The sequence below is a fragment of the Microtus ochrogaster genome, assembly GCF_000317375.1.
Source record: "Microtus ochrogaster isolate Prairie Vole_2 chromosome 14 unlocalized genomic scaffold, MicOch1.0 chr14_random_3, whole genome shotgun sequence".
Classification (NCBI taxonomy): Eukaryota; Metazoa; Chordata; class Mammalia; order Rodentia; family Cricetidae; genus Microtus; species Microtus ochrogaster.
In genome coordinates, this window is record NW_004949098.1 from 4,898,021 (window position 1) to 4,907,295 (window position 9,275).

The 9,275-nt window shown below is 34.5% G+C and overlaps 1 pseudogene; it reads right to left on the bottom strand.

The window, feature by feature from the left end:
* Window positions 1-8,736: 8,736 nt before the first annotated feature.
* LOC101986123 lies at window positions 8,737-9,034 on the bottom strand (annotated as a pseudogene).
* Between the last annotated feature and the right edge of the window lie 241 nt (window positions 9,035-9,275).

Here is a 9,275-nt window from a genome sequence, read left to right on the forward strand (position 1 = left end):
TTATTTATCTGATATTACTGTCCTGATTTATTTGTACGTTTGTAAAGTCCATAAGACAAATCCACAGGCTTTCCATTTCTCCTTGTCTAATGTCAGAAGTTCTTGTCATTAGATATCAATTTGTACATGAAAAAAAAAAAAACTTTCCAAAGGTCATTTGAAAAATATTGGCATTTGAAGCACGGAGGGATTAAGGTATTACCATACTGCTGGAACCTGACAAGCCATTATGGATTAATTAATTATCAGATTGACTTTGTGTCACCAGCTATTCTGAGGTCACACAGCAACCTGGGTACACCATGCTGATGCCTGCCCTGTCATGTTTCCACGCTTCCTTTTCTTGATGTTAATATACTAGATAAGTAGTGCAAGAAAATCTAGAACTAAGAGAAATGGAAAAAATGTCAAATGCTAAACAATTATAATGCTCACTTTCTTTATCTTCTATTATATTTTAATGCTATTAATTGTAATTAAAATTATAGCTCAGCAATTTTGTTTCTCATTTTTTTGAATTTGGTTTTTCTCAGCATTTGCTTAACAAATATCTAGTGATCAAATTCTATGCTGCACCATCTTGTAAATCCTAAGCTTATAGCATGTTTTAGGCATTGGGGAGATGGCTCTGCAGGTAAGAGTATTTGCTTCACAAGCATTCAAACCTGAGTTCAAATCCCAGGATCTATAAAGGTTTCGGTATGCCCATGGTTACTTGTCACACTATCATTGTATATGTCAGAGGCAAAAAGATTTCTGGGGCTTTCTGGCTGCTAGTCTAGCTTCAGGTTCAGTGATAAATACTGTCTCAAGGGACAAAGGCAGAAAGTTATAGAGCACAAAACTGCTGGCCACCATGCACACAAGCATGTGCACCCACTCATTCACATGCGCACATACTTTGCACACACACACACACACACACACACACACACACACACACACACACACAGGAAAAGGCAAATATAAAGAAATAAACCATTCTGGCTTCATGTAGTTTTTCACTCCATTGAAGCAGAAACATAATGAAAATTAAAAAAAATCAGTGACATAAAGTACAAAATTATTTCAGATAAAAAATTCAATTGAAGGAACAATGCTATAAAATATCACAGGATAATTTACATTTTATCTAAGCTGGCCAGCATATAAGCAAATGCTTTAATGACTTACATTAACTCTGGGATCAATACATGATGGAACTGAAAGGGTTCATTGCACAAAGAATACTTAATGATATACTTATTCAATATCTGTTCATATTATACACTGCTAGTCGTTTTGTTTTCATTAATTTATCATATAGAAAAGTGTAATTCAGTTTATAATGCCAATATTTTGGGCACTTCATACTTTTGCAAAATTTTGCAGTTTAAGTAAACTCAAAACATCAAAAGTAATATAAGTTGAAATCAATAATGAAAGATTTGTAAGCATACATCTAAAGTCTTTGAGTGGTGTGTTTAACATGTATGTCCCTTTGTTTGTGCAAAACATCTAAAGTGAAAGGTAAAGCTAGGGCTGGAGTGATGGCTTAAAGTTTCAGGACATGTACTGACCTTGTAGAGAACCTGGATTCTGTTCCCTGTGTCCACATGGCAACACACAACTGTCTGTAACTCTAGCTTCAGGGGATCTTAGACCTTCTTATCGTCTCTGGACACACTGAGCTCATAAGCAGAATGCCACAGAGATACATTATATACACATAATTAAAATTAAAAATGAATTAATAGACTCCATCAGCACTACTATTACTCTGTTAAGAACATCATCTCAGCATCTGGTGTCATTCTGAGCATTTTCAGGAGCAGAGTCATAAATAATATAAAACTATATGTATATATCATATAAAAAATATAAAATGATAAATATAAATTATAAAACAGAATAGGCAAAATAGTTCCTAAAAATTTTGAATTGCAAAGAGTATCCCAATATTACATAGTAAGGAGGTAAAATGCACATGTGTGAATTTGAATATTTAAGTATTAAAAAGTCAAATTTTGTAAATCAACTAAACAAACCATGGAAATGTAATGCCATGAAATAAATCCTGATAAGTCATCTGCCCACTGATTGTAAAAACAAATATCCTTGAGAAACCTCTGCCATTACTAAATGATTGTGAACTCTTTTCTTTAATAATGAAAAATATGGGGAAAGCAGAAGAACAACAAAAACTTAAAGCCAAATGGACTTTGTTTAAGGCATAGATTAAGTTATTTTGATGCATTTCCCATAGCTACAGCTATAGATTTTCAACTTTTCTTTTATGACCTTAACTAGCCAAGTTTCTTCCAGTTGAGCCTTATCTGGCACAAACAAAGATGGCAGAGTCGTTTCTCTCTCAAGTCATAGTTAGTCTATGTGGGAATTTGACTTCATCACTTATAACAGCATTAAGAAAATACTATCGTCAAAGTTAAATTTTGATGATCTTAGCTAATCAATTATGAGTTCTAGTTTCTCAAGCCTATCTTGCCTGTCTTTATATAAGCAAAAATATAATCAACAAAAAAATGACCATTTGCCTCAATATTATTTCTGTGTTATTTTTAGTGGTTTAAAATTAAGCACTTCCATGTGCTTTAAAATAAGTGAGTGATGGCACGTGCATGCTGTGAGAGCAACATCTTATTTAAAGCCCATGAGCCACCAGGTTTGGGATACTTTCTCAATATCCTGCCCTCTGGTTTTGTAATTAATACAAAAAGGATAATCAAAGAAATAGATATTTGACTTAGTGACATTGACAGTTCAATGAACCATATGCCTTAAATGTGAACTTAAATAAATTCTATTAATTGTACTTCATTATCACTACCACAGTAACTGTATCATATTTCACAAAATTGCCTTGAGTGTGTGTTATTTATATAAACATTTAGGTGAGTGAGCACAGCAAAGCAGACACTTATCAGTTGACTTCACTTTCTAATCCTTCTCACTAATATTGTTGAGGGCCAGGAAGATGGCTCAACCAATAAAGGCACTTGCCATCACACCCAATGACATATATTCAATATCCAGGATTGACATGATGGAAAGAAAGAACCCATTCCCATAACTGGTATTCTGACATCCATAAACATACCATAGCAATGCCCTTCTATAAATTAACAAAATGTAAATTATAAATTTATTCTTAAAGTCCAATATTAATCTACCCCACAATCCAAGGTTGCTTCTTCTAACCATTTACCTTTTCTCTTGAGAATACCAGGCTATCTTTCCCATTACTCATGTTTTAAGTTGTTTTCCTCCTAACGTAGCATTTACTGGAAAAATGCATGACGGTTATCTGGGATTTCTAAAAACAATACTTGGATTCACATTAGCTTAGGTTTAAGACATAAAAGAGAAAATTAGATTTATTAACAAGTTATGTGAATTCTGACTCTATTGTCACACTTTGTCAGGATGTCACAGATAAGGCATAAAGACAAACAACTCTTACGGAAGTCTTGGCAAGATAAAGCATGGACAATACAAAGCAGATACACCCACAAAGGACTTGTTCAAATTGATTTAAAAAATTCTATAATTTCTTTTCCAAGAAGTCCAAACTTCACAGAGTAAGGAAGACTTGCTCAAATTCTCTTGTTTCCATAAATTACTCATAGAAGAGATTAACGATATAATCACAAGAGAAGAAGAGAATAAGTTTACAGTTAGAGAGACCATTCAGTTGTTAAAGAGACTTGCTGCTGTGGGAAGCAAAACTTGTCCCCAGCAATCATGTTGGGAAACAAACCCTGAAAACTCCAGCTCCAAGGACTTCAACACCCTCTTTCAGCATCTAGGGGCACCTGTACTCACATGCATATATTCAACACAGATACATATATACATAACTAAAACGTTTTTAAAGGAGAGAAAACAAGGAGGAGGAAGAGCAAGGGGAGAAGGGAGAAAGAATCAGTTCTACATCCTTCTGGTCCTTAGAAGGCAATGACAACATAATTAAATCTGAAAAGTGGATGACCAAGTTCCTGAACCTTTTAAGGCAATTGTTAGAACTGAGACTTCTGTTAAGCTGGAGATATCTCAAGATGGTTGTGTAAAGCAATCAGGAGCAGTCGGGAGCTGTCAGCCATGTGTTGAGGACATGATGACCAAGTTCTGAAATCCAAGTCTTTTACCAGTTTCTAAAGTATATGATATTTACCTTCAAATAAAAAAGAATATTTCATTATAAATTCTTACACATACACACACGCACACACACACACACACACACACACACACACACACACACAACCAATAACTCACATACTTAAGTAAATCCCTTGATTTCATCACTGTAGTAGCTGATGAAGTAGTGCATAGGAAACAAAATACTGCAAAAGAAAATAGATGCTAAATCAGAAAATATAGTTAAAGCCTAGCAGGTAAAAAAACCACTAGTACAAACAATGAATCCTGGGAGGACTGTGCAATGCTTGGATAAATTTATAGATATGGTCATTAATTACATATTAAAAGCACTTAAGAAGAGACATTACTAACTGTATGTCATTTTTGTTAATGAAATCTATGCAGCTAGGCATGGTCATATATATGTGTAATCCCAGCTCTCAGAAGTCCGAGAAAGGATGATAGTGTATTCAGTGACAGCCCGACTACATAGAAAGAATTTTATCAGAAATATAACATAATATAACATATATATATATATGTATATACATACATATATATAATAAACAACTATGCTAATAATTTCTGTATTTATTCTAGGGCACTCTTAAAGAAAGTAATATAATTCCTTTCTGTAAATAATTCCTCATAATATAAACATGCATAGATATTATTATAGATAAAATAACATATAGTTATACATATTATATTTATTTTATATATGAGTGTCTATAACTACAGACAGAGCCCATTGAATATTATTAGTGTTATAAACCGATGATGCAAAGATTATTGTAGATATAAATTTCATTAAGAAACAAATTCAATGAAGAAATAAAAATAAAGTAAAAGAGGCCAGAAGAATTCAGCAATGTTTGTAGATAACTACTAACTTCAATAAAACAACATTTCTACAGGACAGTGAAATAAGGCTCCAAAATCATGAATCCTTTGCATAGTATGAGGCCTCCTGGTGTCTACTGAAGAACATCTTAAAGCATAGTCAACTTAAGATGAGCTGTGATGTTTTTTTAACAAAGACCACAGTTAAAAATTTGCTGTTGTTTTCTGTGCTTATGAGGCAGTGATTCATCAGCAGTGATTCATCTGTTCTACCAGACAGATACACTGTTTTCATATTTTTATTTTAGGACTAAGTGATGAGAGAGTCTGTTGGTACTGTGTGCTAAGCTTTCCACTATATTGGTAATTTCTATAGTCATGACATGACTATTAAAAAGTGAAATCACAATATCTGAGTTACACATCTCATAACAGCATTTGGGGTACTGATGACCACATATATACTGGCCATCCCACAATATTCCCTTGAGTCTGAAAAGATCCTCCATAGAGCAGTGATGTAACCACTGTGAAGTAATGAGCCAAGCTGACACTCACACTTATAAGGATAGTGTTGTAAACAAGCCTATGCTCTTGCCAGCTAGTTGGTATAAGTCTAATTTTCTTCATGTTAGTACACATGATCTCTTACTTTCCTTTCCATTTTTGTTATCTAAAAAATATAAAAACAAACAACACTGTGATCAACAGCATTTTGGGGGATGGAAGGTTAATTTCAGCTTAGAGATGACCATCCATCACTGAAGGAGGACAGGTCAGGAACTCAAGTATTAGCTTGAAGTAAAAGAATTGAAGAATACCCATTGCTGGTTCATGGTCTAGATTATACTCAGATTGGATTCTTCTTACATAGCCCAGAAATACCTGTCCAAGGAACATTATCCACAGTGGGCTAGGCCATACTGCATAAATTAACTATCATGACAATGTGCCACCTCACCCAAGCCACATCAACACATATGATTACAAGCCAGTCTAAGATAAACAATCCTTCATTTGAGGGTTTCTTCTTGGGAGAGTCTAAGTTGACTTAACAGTTAAAACCAAATAGGATGCATGATAGAGATAATTAACAACTATTTTACTAAATTATATGCTTGATTCCTCTTTGATCTTTTATCAGTATTTTAGAGTAGAATTTGTCCTACTAAAAATAAAATACTTTTATAAAGAAGTTCCTATGTTATATGATCAGCATATATTTTATATTTACCTGCTATATTTTATATTTACCATTCATCAGCTCAACCATTTATTTATTATTATTTTCTCTTTTTTAGGTTTTTCAAGATAGAGTTTCTTTTTAGCTTTGAAGCCTGACCTGGAACTAGCTCTCGTAGACCAGGCTGGCCTCGAACTCACAGAAATTTGCCTTCTTCTGCCACCCGAGTGCTGGATTAAAGGCATGGGCCATCACCATCCAATTTATTTATTATTGTTTTCATGCCACATGTAATCTCATGTTTAACTCATTAAATACCATGTTTAATTCATCATGATCTAAGAAGCAGCAGCTATACCAAGTGAATGATTGTATACATGTTTGCATGGCATAGAGATTATGTTGTAGCATGTTATCCCACCCAGGCTTTTTTTCTATGTAATCACATGGTAGAGAAAAAAAAACTTTTAAATTCTCCCAACTTCATGTTCTACAAGACTGTATTATTTATACTGTACCCCTTCTGTGAGTCTCACCACTTTTATCATTCTATTCTTGCTTAAGTGGCCAATACAAGATTTCACGTTGCATTCAATTTTCACATTCCTTAGTCTCCAAGTCATGACTTCCATTGTTTTGCATCCTCAGAAGAACATCACTTAGCTTGAGGTGCTTCAACATCTTCTCATGATGACAACATTATGCACTTGGTCAGTGGAGCTGCTACTGCACTTCTCATCCTCAGGTACCTTACTTCATTATATCTTGTTGAAAATGATGCTTACCTCGACCATGTGTTTGGGATGCAGTCTGTAAAATATGTCTTCTGCCCTGTTAAAAGAATTAACATGGAACTGCATATCTGTAACTTTATTTATTTACTTCAGTCCAAGAAGGTTTCCAATCAAATTCTCCCTCCATGTTACTTAGTAGTTTCAGAGGGCATCTGTGGATCTTCCTTGCAAGAATTGTCACTCTATCATATATCCCAATGATGATTTCAGATTCCCCTCATTTGTTTTATATTATGACTTGAAATGCTTCTGTAAGAAAGAGCTGTCCTTTCTCTCTAATTTACATTCTTATGCATTATTCACTCATTTGTTTACATCAAGGCAGACTCATAGATATTTATTTATTCTTTGGCTATGATCCAAAAGCTTCCTTCATTTTGGCAGTCAAATCATTACGTTTGAGTCTTGTATCTATTCAATATACTCACATTTTCCCCATCATTCTAATTCCTAGATGATTGCAATTAAACATGTTCATTTTATCTATCCTTTGAAGTGAAAAGTGGAATTTTTTTCCAAAGGAGAAAACTATTATTCTTAAAGAAAACAGTTTTTTTGAAAGTTTGAAAATGCTTGCTAGTCTTTCTAGTTTAAATGCCTTTAGACACAGCACTGTCAGATATAAATGTTATGTCTGGGGATAAAGAGATGCTGTAACATTCAACTAGGCATAAGTCTTTCCTGGAGACCTGAGTTCAGTTGCCAGCACCTACATTGGAAACCTCATAACCACTTTGAACTACATACCCAAGAAATTTAACCATATTTTCTTGACTCTGTGAGCACAATACTCACAAGTACATACCCATACAAGGCACACACAGATACATATGTATACATAATTTTTGGAAATTAATCTTTTAAAGGTCAGGTATGTATAAAAGACTTAGTACTCAGAACTATTCATTGATAATCCTGATCTAAGTTTACTGGATGACACCCCTACATTCCAATAAGCACAAAATATCTGGACATCTTTCACTTATTATTTGTAAACATAGCTTCTAAATACCATTACAAAAGATTTTTCTAGCAGAATTACTTTAAATAAACCTTTTAAAAATGATGGACATAGATAATAGTTAAAAGTCTGGTACATTAAGCAGCAACAATAGGTTACTTCTGTTGTGTCATTTTAAGTCTAGTTATGGGCTCTCGTTTTTAGTTATAACATAATAAAAACATATAGAGGGTCTGAATGAACTCAGGGTTCTGCCCTAGAGACAATGAATCCAACACATATTTTTAATTTAAAAATATTTTCCAATCAATTTTTTTTACTAAAATTGTGGGATTTTTATTTTCTGAGGAGAGATTTCTAAACATCTTGAATGTGAATTATGAATATACTCACTAATGAAAGAAGTATAATGGACAATATTGATATGATTTATAAGTAGATGAAAGAGAATTCATGTGCTCGGTCTTCTCAATAATGAGATGAGGAGAAAATACTTGCAAAAGAATTTGCCGGAGATGTGGGTCAGATTTTAAGAGTGTATCATGCTCTTGCAGAAGACAAGAGCTGATATAGATGGATTTTTCTGTCCCTTCAGCTAGTTCCTAAATAGTGACAAAGAGATTTAATTATAATTAATTATGTTTACATATAAATATATTTATTTATAATTATTAATTATAAATGTTCAGCTGGTAGCTTAGGCTTGTGTCCGACCAGCTCTTAGAACTTAAACTCAACCATTTCTACTCGTCTATGTGCTGTCCTGAGACTCCTTTACCTTATCTATGAACTTCCCATGCTGCTTTTTTTTTTTCCGCACGACAAAGCTTTTATTCACTCTCAGCGACTTAAGAAAGGCAAGCTCACTGGCGCTTCACTTGAGTATGCTGCCATCTTGAGCTTCTGCCCGTTCTCTTTCAATTCGTTTCAGCTCATCTAGTCTCTTCTTCTCCTCCGCTGCCACCCTCCTCTCCTCCTCTGCCCGGGGCTTTAGGTAACTATAGCGCTTGGCACCGTAGGCCATGCCGAGGACCAGAGCTGAGTATCGGCCGAGCTTGATGAGCGGAGAGACCTGAACTGGGGGCACCATCTTGTCCGTGACCTTTGCGCCGGAAGCTCCCCACGCTGCTTTTTTTCACAAGTGAATAGAGACACCTCAGACTCTGCCCTTCTTCTCAGAAATCTTTTTGTTCTGAAAATCCTGCCCAGCTATTGGATAATCAGTCTTTTATGAACAATGAGAGCGACACATTTTCACAATGTGAGGAAAGATCATTCCACAGAATTCCAAGTTTGGTTTCCATCCTCATGTTGGGTTGGCTAAAACAACATGTAATTCCAGCTCATGAGTATT